Source organism: Pongo pygmaeus, chromosome 6 (genome assembly GCF_028885625.2).
Source record: "Pongo pygmaeus isolate AG05252 chromosome 6, NHGRI_mPonPyg2-v2.0_pri, whole genome shotgun sequence".
Taxonomy (NCBI): Eukaryota; Metazoa; Chordata; class Mammalia; order Primates; family Hominidae; genus Pongo; species Pongo pygmaeus.
The window spans coordinates 8526965-8540504 of NC_072379.2; the positions used below are offsets into that span (position 1 = coordinate 8526965).

A 13540-nucleotide genomic window follows, 5' to 3' on the forward strand; every position below is an offset into this window, starting at 1 on the left:
ACCGTTTGCTTAGGGAGGAGATAAAATATGGGGCACAGAATCTTTTTCTGAATTCTCTAACCCTGAAATAATGGTTAGGTCAGGAAGTTAAGGAAATCAGAAGCTTGTCTCTGCATTAATGTGTAACCATCTCCTTTCAGGGCAAAAACCTGAAAGGGATCCCTCCCAGTGAGCTCTGACCGAGGTGGGAACTACTCATGAGGCTTCCTGCACACCCAGACTCAGAAGGCCGTTCAGCTCCTTCCACTAGGAGTCTTAGGCTCTAGGATTAGACATCCTTTAAAGCAGGTCCCCTGCCCTGGTTTGGCTGGACCTGGTACAACTGCTCTGTCACAGCAAGGATCTACTTCCATGCCATCAGGCTGCCATCCTGTCACTGGCACCCAGAGGTGATGAGGCTGTGCCTCTGGGGTCTACTCTCCATGTCCTGATCCGTCCATTTTGTTTTTATTTAATAAGCCAGGCATGATGGCAGGTCCTTGTAATCCCAGCTACTCAGGAGGTTGAGGCAGGAGAATTGCTTGAACCTGCAAGGCAGAGGTTGCAGTGAGCCGAGATTGCGCCATTGCACTCCAGCCTGGGCAACAAGAGCGAGACTCCGTCTCCAGAAAAATTTAAAAAAAAAATTAAAACTGAAAAGGAAAAAATTAAAAACATAAAAATAAAATATTTTAACAGACATTTAAGAGAATAAATAAAACCGATCCTTCGCCAGGCAGAGGAGAGAAGGGAATTCCAGACAGAAGGCCCAACACACAGAAAAGTGCAAAGGTGGGATGTGCGCAAGGGCACACGCTGGCTGGAGTAGATGGGCTCAGGATGAGGCCAGAGAGCTGCAGCGCGATGGGGGATGAAGCTAGCAGGGTTGGGTGGGCAGGGGTGAGGCTGTGAATGGCTCTACTGGGTACAAGTATTCCATAAACTCCATAAGGAAACCTTACTAATTTTAAAAATCCATTTGTGGGATGTGACGTGAAGTAGCTTTTCTTTCTTTGGAAGATGGTCACATCACAATAGCAAAACCCCTTGTGACACATCACAGGCAGGCTCTCAGGGAGAGCTCTGTATCCCAGGGCACTACACTCTGAGCCCACTCAATGACTTGTATGGGCACATTATGCCCAAAGGTGTCTCTAAACCCTCAAAACCTCATGCAGAACAAGCTAGGTATAACTCAACAGTATCCATTACTAGGAAGGAAGCCTTTGCAGAAGCTTCCTAGGCATCCCAGGGAGCTGTCTTTCCAGCAAGACAGGAGCAAAGATGTCAGAGCTCCCAGCTCTGACCCACATGGACTTGCTCACCTTGCTCACTATCTCTCTTTCTCTCTCTTTCCAGGGTAATACAGATCTCAACTGCAGTCCATTGAGAGGGAAAAAATATGAAAATGGAAAACTGGGTCTGTCCTGAAAATGTTTACTATGCAAAAGAAAGTGCAAGCCAGGAAGAGAAAGGTGGTGAGGAATAAAGAGGGCTGTGGTGGAAAATGAGCTTGGGAATGTAAAACCCGCCATTAGAGGAATGAAAATGAGTGGGGCTTCTCTGGGACGGCAGTAAGCATTTGGATGACAGTAATGATGGATGTGTTTCAGTTGAGTTCCTACATGTTCATGTCAAGGACGGAATATGTAACGTCTGTGACCCGGCTGTTCTCTACAAAGAATTCCTCATGTTGACAATGTTAATGTCCCAATATAGCTTAAATAAAAGAAACATTCAAAAAAATAGACCAACTGGAGCTTCTTTGCTTTCTTAGAGTCTTGCTCTGCGGCTCGGGCTGGCGTGCAGTGGCACAATCATGGCTCACTACAGTCTTGAACTCCTGGGTACAGGCAATCTTCCTGCCTCTGCCTCCAGTACAGTACAGTAGCAGTACCGACGTGCAGCTTTGCCAGGCTTTTATTTTTCTAGAGATGGGTTCTCACTATGTTGCCCTGACAGGTCTTGAATTCTTAGGCTCAAGCAATCCTTCCACCTCAGCCTCCCAAAGTGTTGGGATTACAGGCATGAGCCACTACACTAGACTTAGAGCTTGTTTTTAAATGGAGAAATTTTGTTTTCCTAAGACTTATCCAAAGGCAATTTTTACCACTGCCATATAAAAAAGTTTTGTTGCATCCCTGTATACTAATTCACAGGCTTGCTTCTATTGGAAACCATGAAAACAATACAGTCTTGGTGAAGTTCTTTCCAAATTTTGAAAGTCTGTATCAGAGAAATGAAAACAAACTAGGTTTCTTAAAGCCAAGAAAGTTATGGAATCTCCGGAGCAGGTCAAGCCCATCCAAGCTAATGCTCCACATGGCCCCTGCACGTTCCACCTCATCTCCCAGGATGTCCAGACACCAGTGGGTCAGCTCCGTGAGGGCAGGCAGTTAGCTGTTTTGTTCACTACTATATCCTCAGCAACTAGAGACTGCCAGGGCTGAAGTGTGCACATAGTAAACACATATAGAGTAAATGAAAGAATGAGCTGCCTCCCAGGGTAGTGTCCTTCCTGACATTGCCAGAAAGTTCTTCCTTCAATCCAGACGAGACCTGCCCCCTGGTGGCATCTGCATGCTGACCTGCTACTTCTTTCTTTTTTTAATTTTTTTGAGACAGTCTCACTCTGTCACCCAGGCTGGAGTGCAATGGCGCGATATCGGCTCACTGCAACCTCCGCCTCCCGGGTTCAAGCAGTTCTCCTGCCTCAGCCTCCCAAGTAGCTGGGATTACAGGCATGCGCCACCATGCCTGGCTAATTTTTGTATTTTTAGTAGAAACGAGGTTTCACCACATTGGCCAGGCTGGACTCAAACTCTTGACTTCAGGTGATCCCCCCACCTCAGCCACCCAAAGTGCTGGGATTACAGGCATGAGCCACTGGCCCCGGCCGCTGACCTGGTGTTTCTACCCAAAGCCCTGCAGAACAACCTTCAATGGAAGTCAGTTCTCAAGATAGGTCCCTACAATTTTTCTCTTCTCTAGGCTGAACATTCCTGAGTCCGTCAACCTTCCCTCATGTGGCAGGGTTTCCGTTGTGATCTTCTAATACTCCTCGACCCTTTCCTTTCCTTGCCCTCCTAGTCTTTGGAGAGCTGCGGTGGGGGCAGCGCCATGAGGGAGGGTTCCCTGCCAGTTCCCAGCCCTCAGAACACACTGGCTCTCTGGGAATGGCATGTCTTCCAGCATTCTGACCTCTCTCCAATCTGTTGGCAGGCAGAAATCACTGTCTGGGGTGGTGGAGAGAGGAACACTACTTCTTTGGTGGGTCCCTCTCCACCTTCACACAAGGGCACATCACCCCTGTGATAGTTCTGAACTTGGCACTCTCGGCCGGGCAAGGTGGTTCATTCCTGTGATTCCAGAACTTTGCGGGGCCGAGGCAGGAGGATCACGTGAGGCCAGGAATTCAAGACCAACCTGGGCAACATATTGAGACCCTGTCTCTACAAAAAATGTAAAAATTAGCCAACCATGGTGGTGCACGCCTGTAGTCCCGGTTACTTGGGAGCCTGAAGAAAGAGGATCACTTGAGCCCGGGAGGTCGAGGCTGCAGTGAGCTCTGATTGCATCACTGCGCTCCAGCCTGGGTGACAAAGCGAGACCCTATCTCAAAAAAATAAACAACTGGGCGTTCTCTAGTCGGAGCCCTGGAGGGAACTTTTGTTCCGTCTATGCAATTGGACCAAATGTGATAACACTGCCCTCTGGTGGCAGGGTCTCTAACTGCTGTGTATGGATTTCCCAGGAGACACCAAATCACAGAATCTTAGAATTGTATATTACAAAATTCTAGGGCTGGAAGGGGCATTTAAAGGGCATCTAGACCAATTCTGAAGCAGCTGGGGATTCCCCTCCATAATATCCCTGAAAAAAATGATAATCCAACTTCTACGTGAACCTTCTCAGTGAAAAAATGCAGCCCATTCCAGTTTTTAGTTTTGTTTTGAGACAAAACAAAACCAAAACCAGGGTCTTACTGTGTTGCCCAGATCGGATTGCAGTGGTGTGATGATAGCTCACTGCAGCCTCAATCTCCCAGGTTCAAGGGACCCTCCCATCTCAGACTCCCAAGTAACTTGGACTACAAGTGCACACCACCACACCCAGCTGATTTTTTTGTTTGTTTTTTGTAGAGATGGGGTCTCACTATGTTGCCCAGACTAGCTTTGAACTCCTGGGCTCAAGTGATTCTCCCGCCTTGGCCTCCCAAAGTGCTGGGATTACAGGTGTGAGCCATTGTGCTCATGATCATGGTTTAAAAGTCCCACTTAATATTGAAGGAGAATGGATGTCCCTGCATTTTGCCCTTACTTTGCTCCAGCCTTCACCTCTATAATTACATAAGTCAAATCTGTACACTCTGAAGTCAGACAGATACAGGTTCCACTTTCCCGGCAGTGTGACTTTGCAATTAGACACTTGCCCAGTTTCTTTTAGCATTCCGTAGGACTTCAACACTTGTCCTCCGGCTAGGGATTTGTCATGAAAAGGTCAACCTTGAGTTATGGTTGAATCAAAGGCTAAAAGGGAACCTGTCAGCTATTATAAGGAACTCTTCTTTCCACTTCTTCCTAAGCCCTGGCTTAGGCTAATAAAAAATGTGTTCTGTAGCTTTGCAGTAATACTTCCATAAAACTTCCCTCTACAGATGTTTTTTGTTTGTTTTTTTGAGACGGAGTTTTGCTCTTGTTGCCCAGGCTGGGGTACAGCTCCAGCACAATCTCAGCTCACTGCAACCTCCACCTCCCAGGTCCAAGTGATTCTCATGCCTCAGCCTCCCAAGTAGCTGGGATTACAGGCGCCCACCACCACACCTGGCTAATTTTTGTACTTTTAGTAGAGATTTTTAGAGAGATTTAGTTTCACCAGGTTGCCCAGGCTGGTCTCGAACTCCTGATCTCAGGTGATGTGCCCGCCTCAGCCTCCCAAAGTGGTGGGATTACGGGTGTGAGCTACTGTGCCTGGCCTACAGATGTTTTTAAAAACCAACTTTAAATAAGGCAGCAATAAAGTAACCAGACTGAAGGGAGAAATGCATTATGGGAATTAGGTCTGGTGATCAGAAAGGCTCCCGTAGGAGTAGGTACAGGGTGCTACAGGAGAGGCACTTGGCCCAGTCTTGGAGGATAAAGGAATGTGTCTGGAAGAAGTCATGTCTCTGCTGAAGCTTAAGGGTGAGTAGGAGTTAGGCATCCAGGGGAGAGAGGGCTTGTGGGAAGGAAGAGTGGGAGAGCAGGAGGAGGTAGGTAGGGTGTGTCAGCTATGAGTGTGCTTGGCTGCAGGTGGCAGCACACTGAGCCAACAATGGCATACATGGCAGAGACATTCAACAATCTCACACACACACACACCCCACCCTGCCCCGGCAGATGGTTTCAGAATGAGTGCGGTGTGAAAGCGCCAGGTCTCCACCTTTCCATCCTGCAGCATCCTTGGGCCTGTCAAGGTGATTGCCACAGCAATAGGCATCATATCTTCCCCTGCCATGTTTAAGCCAGTAAAAAGATAATGGACAGGCGCTGTGGTTCACGCCTGTAATCCCAGCACTTTGGGAGGCCGAGGCGGGCAGATCACGAGGTCAGGAGATCGAGACCATCCTGGCTAATGCAGTGAAACCCCCGTCACTAATAAAAATACAAAAAACTAGCCAGGCATGGTGGCGGGTGTCTGTAGTCCCAACTACTCAGGAGGCTGAGGCAGGAGAATGGCATGAATCGAGGAGGCGGAGCTTACAGTGAGCCGAGAACTTACCATCTCTTTTTTTTTTTTTTTTTTTTGAGACGGAGTCTCGCTCTGTGCCCAGGCTGGAGTGCAATGGCACGATCTCGGCTCACTGCAAGCTCCACCTCCCGGGTTCACGCCATTCTCCTGCCTCAGCCCCCACCCCCGAGTAGCTGGGACTACAGGTGCCCGCCACCACACCCGGCTAATTGTTTTGTATTTTTAGTAGAGATGGGGTTTCACCGTGTTAGCCAGGATGGTCTCGATCTCCTGACCTTGTGATCCGCCTGCCTCGGCCTCCCAAAGTGCTGGGATTACAGGCGTGAGCCACTGTGCCCGGCCTGAACTTGCCATCCTTTTATCAAGGAGTACATTTTTTTCCAGCAGCTCCCCATGAAATGAACTTGTGAGTGTTGATTGGCAGAAATTGATGGCACACGGCTATCCCAAAACCAATTAGCGGCAAGTGGGAATGGGCTTGCTGCATTAGACGTGGACCAATGGTGGTTCATTCCCTGGACTTGGGGAGAGCCTAGCTTCCCTGAGAGCCACCAGAACAAAAGTAGGGAAGCCAAGTAGGGAAAGGTGTGTAGGCAGCCAGTGTCTACCACATAGACGATGTGGTCAGAGACAAAGGTGATAGATCACAGAGACCTCTGTGACTTGTTATGGAGTGCAGACTTTATTCTAAGGGTGAAAGAGATGTGTCTGAAGGTTTCCTCATGATCCGATTCAGGTCCTGTATATAATGTAGGTGAAGTTGTATCTCACCTACTACATCACACTGGAAGACACATGATGTCAACCTAAACTCTGTTCGTGATGTCAACTTTGATCACTTGATTAAGGTGTCTACTTCCATCAAGGAACATTCTAGAAAATAACTGGTGTGGGCTGTTTAAGACTCCCAACTCCAACATTCTAGAAAACAACTGGTGTGGGCTGTTTAAGACTCCCAACTCCAACTCCCCAGGTGCAGTGGCTCATGCCTGTAATCCCACCACTTTGGAAAGCTGAGGTGGGCAGATCACGAGGTCAGGAGTTCAAGACCAGCCTGACCAACATGGTGAAACTCCCGTCTCTATTAAGAATACAAAAATTAGCCGGGTGTGGTGGCACACGCCTATAATCCTAGCTACTCAGAAGGCATGAATCGCTTGAACCCAGGAGGCGGAGGTTGTAGTGAGCCAAGATTGCACCACTGCACTCCAGCCTGGGCGACAGAGCAAGACTTCGTTTCAAAAAAAAAAAAAAATGACTCCCAATTTCACAAAAGCCAAAAACAAAAAAAAAGGCTGAGGACCTTGTCTCTAGTCCCAGCTACTTGGGATACTTGGGAGGCTGAGGCAGGGTCACTTGGGCCCAGGAGTTCAAGGCTGTGGTAGCTATGATCGCACCTGTGAATAGCCACTGCACTCTACCCTGAGCAACACAGCAAGACCCCATCTCAAAAAAAAAAAAAACAGACTGAGGTGAAGAACTGTTCCAGATTAGACTAAAGAAACCTAAGAACTAAGTGCAACAATTGATCTCAGATTGGCTCCAGGATTGAGGGAAAAAAAAAAAAAGCTAGAAAGGACATTATTGACCAGGCACAGTGGCTCACACCTGTGATCCCAGCACTTTGGGTGCCTGATGCAGGCAGATCACTTGAGTCCAGGAGTTTGCAACCAGCTTGAGCAACATGGTGAAGCTCTGTCTCTATTAAAAATACAAAAATTAGCCGGGCATAGTGGCCCACAACTGTAATCCCAGTTACTCAGGTGGTTGAGGCACGAGAATCGCTTGAACCCTGGAGGCAGAGGCTGCAGTGAGCTGAGATCGCACCACTGCACTCCAGCCTGGGCGACAGGGCAAGACTGTCCGAAAAATGAAAAAAAAATTTTTTTTTAAAGTAAAAAAAAGCATTATTGGCACAAGTGAAATTTGAATATAAACTTATAACTAACATATTAATTTGTTATATTAAGATTTGTAATTAACATATTTATTATTATAGTAAATAACATTGAATTAATGTTAAATGTCCTAAATTTAATTGTATTACAGTTGTAAAAGAGAAGTTCCATGTTCTCCAGAGATACATACTGAAGTATGAGTGAAGAGTCTCATGATGTCTGTGACTTACAAAATGACTCAACAAATAATAATATCACTATTACACAGATACATATATAAAAATATATATATATATGAAAGAGAAAGAAAGCAAATGTGACAAAATGTTCACAAGTGGTAAATTTAAGGAAACAGGTATATTGATATTCATTATTCTCACATATTTTGCAACTTTTCTGTAGGTTTGAAAGTTTTTAAGGAAAAAAAGAAATACATAGGAGGTGGAGGTGCTATGACTTGGTAACTAACTTCCTGGGGGCCATTAATCAATCTGCGGTGGATGATGATACCTCGGTCTGAGAGGTAGAGGAGAGCAGAATCTGAGGTGGGGAGCAGAGGGAAACATCAGGTTTGACATCAGTTGAACTGAGGTGGGAGGTGATGAGACACCAGGTGGAGAGTCTCAGGAGCAGTATGAACTAACAGGGGTCAGGAACAAACCGAGATCTGCAGGTTGGCAGTCTATGGGTGGTGGCTGAAGCCAAGAGCTTGTGAGACCACCTAGAGGGCAGGTGTGGATGTGCCAATATTCTTGGGCTCACTTGCACTTAAGGTCTGGGTGCAGAAGTAAGAATCAAGCAAGAATGGTTACGCTCATGAGCAAACCAGCTATTTCATTCAGGGTTCCTATAAAAATAACCATTAGACTTGTGATTTTCTACCGCTTTAAATCTCCTCCTAGAGACACTCTTCTATTGGTTAACTTCTCTCCAGGCGGGGGATTACGAGGCTTTTGTCAACATCTTCCTTGGGACCGTGATATGGTAAGAAGCCTACAAATACATTTGTGATATAAGCATGCAAAACAGAGGTACGCTATATGCTACAATTAGAACTACGATCCTCCCAGGTTAATTCATTCCTGAAAACAATTCTCAGATCAAATAAGCCTATATGAAGTTATTTTAAATGAGAAAATAGGAATGTATTCCCAGCCTGTGCAGAAACTCCAGTTTCTCCAAATATCACTAAAACCCTCTCAAACATCTATAAAACAATCCTCCAAACATTTCTGCATAATATAAACATTTAAACATGAATTATCTAATTATTTAACACTTAATGAACTCCATGGTGATTACGTTTGCAATAGTACACAATGATATGCACTCTATTGAATGAGAATTAGATATTCTCCCCAATCTGCAACTAACATGTACAGTAAAGCAAACAACAACATAATAGTGAGTTAAAGATAGATAATTAAATGCAATAAGATTTAGCAAACTGAAATGGACAAATGGGATTTTTTTTTTTTTTAATGGCTACTTGCCGAGTGATTCTGATAATGGAGCACTGGGGCAACAGACAACCTTCCCATTAGTGATAATTAGAAAAGTGGGCAAAATATACAAAATATCTACTCAAAGATAAGAGAGCACTGATGAGGTAGTAAATACCTACCAAGTCAATGTCCAGGAGAACAGAGTACGTAAGAGAGTGAGCCCATCAGTAGGACTGTTTTACCCCAAGGGCTACTTGGTGATTCCAGAACAGGTGGCTGAGAGCCTAAGCAGTACTTTTTTTTTTTTTTTTTTTTCTGAGAAGGAGTCTTGCTCTGTCGCCCAGGCTGGAGTGCAATGGTGCCATCTCGGCTCACTGCAACCTCCACTTCCCAGGTTCAAGAGATTCTCCTGCCTCAGCCTCTGGAATAGCTGGAATTACAGGTGTGCACCACCATGCCCAGCTAATTTTTGTATTTTCAGTAGATACAGGGTTTCACCATGTTGGCCAGGCTGGTCTTGAACTCCTGACCTCAGGTGATCCGCCCACCTCGACCTCCCAAAGTGCTGGGATTACAGGTGTGAGCCACCGTGTCCAGCCCTAAGCAGTACTTTCAGGGGTCTGGGGCCCTCCAAGGATGGGGAGTCTAGGGAAATACCTGTTATACTAGTCAGGATTCTCCAGAGAAACAGAACAAATAGGAGATATTATATAGAGACATAAAGAGATGGAAAATTGACTCACGCAATTATGAAGGCTGGCAAGTGCAAAATCTGCAGAGCCAGTGTCCCAGTTCAAATCTGAAGGCTGGAAGCTTCTGCAGAACCAGAAAAGGCCAATGTTCTAGTTCAAAGAACTCACTTGAACCCAGGGTTTGAGGCTATAGTAGCTATGATCACAGCTGTGAATAGCCACTGCACTCTACCCTGGGCAACACAGCAAGACCCCATCTCTAAAAAAAAAAAAAAAAAAAAAAAACACTGAGGTGAAGATCTGTTCCAGATTAGACTAAAGAAACACGAAGTAAGTGCAACAATTGACCTTGGATTGGCTCCAGGATTGAGAGAAAAAAAAAAAAAAGCCATCAGGAAGGAGAGTATTCTGTTACTCAGGAGAGGGTCAGCCTTTTGTTCTATTCAAGCCTTCAACTGATTGGATGAGGCCCACCCACATTAGGGAGGCCAATCTGCTTTATTCAATCTACTGATTTAAAAGTCAACCTCACCCAAAAGTATCCTCACAGAAACACCCAGAATCCTGTTTGACCAAATATCTGGGCACCCTGTGGCCTAGTCAAGTTGACACATAAAATGATCCAAGTGTGACATAATAAGAAATATAGGCCAGGCACAGTGGCTCACACCTGTAATCCCAGCACTTTGGGAGGCCAAGGTGGAACAGTTGAGGTCAGGCATTTGAGACCATCCTGGCCGACATGGAGAAATCCCGTCTCTACTAAAAATACAAAAAATTAGCTGGGCGTGATGGCACACGCCTATAGTCCCAGCTACTCAGGAGGCTAAGGCAGGAGAATAGCTTGAACCTGGGAGGCGGGGGTTGCAGTGAGCCGAGATCACGCCACTGCACTCCAGCCTGGGCGACAGAGCGAGACTCCATCTCAAAAAACAAAAAAAGAAATATATATTTGGTTTCTAACACAGAGCTTTTAAAATTGTTATACTATCCTGTACAACAGGGGTGAGAGGAACATCTTTTTTTTTTTTTTTTTTTGAGACAGTCTCATTGTGTCCCCCAGGCTGGAGTGCAGTGGGGCGATCTCAGCTCACTGCAACCTCTGCCTCTCCAGTTCAAGCGATTCTCCTGCCTCAGCTTCCCCAGTAGCTGGGATTACAGGCGCCTGCCACCACGCCAGGCTAATCTTTGTATTTTTAGTAGAGACAGGGTTTTGCCGTGTCAGCCAGGCTAGTCTCGAATCCCTGACCTCAGGTGATCCACCCACCTCAGCCTCCCAAAGTGCCTGGATTACAGGCTGTGAATCACCGTGCCCAGCCTAATGTCTTTTGTTATAATATTTGGTCTTAGCTCCCAGTTCCTCACATAGGAGCTTTTAAGCCCCTTGGAATCTCTGGAGTGGTAAGTGTCTTTTTGTATGCTAATGAGATGACTGGTGGATGAGGGTGCTAGATGGCTCCAGAATGAAACTAATTGCCAGAGGAACCAACCCTGTGATTAGAGGGTAGGAATTTCCAGTCCCACCCCTCCACCCCCAGGGATGAGAGGAGCTGGAGATTTATTTCAATTACCAATGGCCAGTGATTTAATCAATCATGCCTACGTTATAGAACATCCATAAAAACCTTAAATGATGAGGTTTGGAGAGCATCTGGGTTACAGAACACGTGGTGGTGCGGGGAGGGTGGTGTGCCCAGAGAGGACATGGAAGCTCTGTGCCCCTTCCCACACACCTTGTACTTGTCCATCAGTAACTGAAACATCTTTTATTATAATATTTGGTGTTAGCTCCCAGTTCCTCACACAGGAGCTTTTAAGACCTTTGCAATCTCTGGAGTGATAAGTGTCTCTCTCTATGCTAATGAAATGACTGGTGGATGAGGGTGCTGGATGGCTCCAGAATGATTTTATTAAAATAATCTAAGCTTGCATAACATGGAAAAATGTGTCGGTAACAAAATGTCTAAGTGGCTCTGGCCTTGAGGAGATTTACAGGTTCATGGGTTACAGATTTCATTTATCAAATTAGGTAAGTAATACAGGGAATTCCCAAGTATGCTTGTGTGCTTGTCTTACAAGTATGGTATTTGTGATAATATGCTATTTATACACACCACCTGGGACTACCCTGTGCCCCTAAACATCCCGTGACTGGTCCCATCTCTGTCCTATGGAAATGAACTGAGTGAGCAGTGGAAAAATCCACATGCATTTTTCAGTTCACCTGTATTGAACTGTACAAAATCCTTTCCATAGGAAGTTTTCCTCACTGGGACCATACCCAGCAATTAGGACAATATCTAAAGCATAAGGATTATTGTTAACTAATAACACAGAAAATGCATTAATAGTTTTGTCCTTTTGTTTGTTTATAGCTTTTACTGGCATTGATTCAGTATTTCCAACAGTTTTTTTGGTGACTAGATGGCAGGCATTATTGGAAGATCTGCAGTAACTGTTCACCATTTCAGCTGTTGGCACAACAAGCAAGAAACAATCTTCTTACTCTCCAACTCCACATTCCAGTTATTAAATCAAGCTCTTCTGAGAAGGAAATCCTTATGCCTTTACAAACATGTAACCTTCCTAAACTATGATGGATTATGTTCCTGATGTGTCTATATAAGCCCCACCTTCCATTCTCAACTAGCAGTAACCTCTGTGTCCTTTGACATCCAAATTGTTTTCTTTCGTTCATTCGCACTTTGATTCAACGAATGTTAACCAGGACCTTCCAGGTTCAAGGTATTGTGCATTTCCTTGTATTTAAAATTATTTTAACAGCATCCCTGGTCTATAAAACAAGATAAAATAATTTCCGGACTGGTCATATCCTAATCTCTAAGTTATTTGAGAACAGAAGGATCTTACTCTACTCTTATTAACACAGTAGTTGGCACTTGGTGAGTATTTGTTAAATATTTGATGACTTGAATCTTGACCAAATTCTAATTCAACTCAATTCCAATTCCAATCCAATCGGCAAAGCAAACAAAATCAGCCCACGGTAGTGTCCAACCCCTCCCTCCCTTCCATTGCCCACTTCTAAGTACCACCTTCCCTGGCACTAATTGTTAAGTCTAACTAGGGAAAAGGAGTCAGGATGGTGGGAGCAGGGGAAAGCAAAAAGAAGCAGGTAAACTACAAGTCTGCCATTCTTCATGGTCCAGACACATAGCCCTCCTGCACAAATAACTCACAATCTTCCTGCACCCAACGATTACAGCATAAACACTATTCCATAAAATCCCCAGCAAGCCTTTCTTTGCAGTCGGCTGCTCTTCTGCTGATTCTGCCTGTTGCCTTCTCGTATCTTCCTACTTTCTCTAACAAATCTGCCTTTATCTACAACTGTCTTGTAAATCCTTTTACCCGCATGCCACCAGCCCAGACAGCTGCCCCTCACCCATGATACTAATTTTTTAAAAGGCTGAGTCTGCATTTTGGCTACTACATCACACATGCCTTAAAAACAAACACTAAAAGTAACTCACCCTCCTTAGAACCCTGATGGTTGGCTTTTATAGCAGGGCACGATGGTATAACCAGTAAGGCCAGAGCAGGAGGCCAGCCCCCCAACCCTCCCTGCCTTGTATCAAAACCCTCAGGTTTCAGGCCAGGCGTGGTGGCTCATGCCTGTAATCCCAGCACTTTAGAAGACCAAGGTGTGTGGATTAGTTGAGGCCAAGAGTTCAAAACCAGCCTGGCCAACATGGCAAAATCCCATCTTTACTAAAAATACAATAATTAGCTAGGTGTAGTGGCGTGCGCCTGTAATCCCAGCTACTTAGGAGGC

General features: G+C 45.4%; 1 protein-coding gene across 1 annotated transcript in view; it reads left to right on the forward strand.

Annotated features, from left to right (window-relative positions):
* LOC129041678 (myosin-16) overlaps positions 1-1717 on the forward strand; it is a 71965-nt gene extending 70248 nt beyond the window's left edge. Inside the window, exon 43 of the mRNA XM_054497113.1 lies at positions 1339-1717. The gene's annotated coding sequence lies outside the window, so the exon portion shown is untranslated. The remainder of the gene's footprint in view (positions 1-1338) is intronic.
* Positions 1718-13540: the final 11823 nt, after the last annotated feature.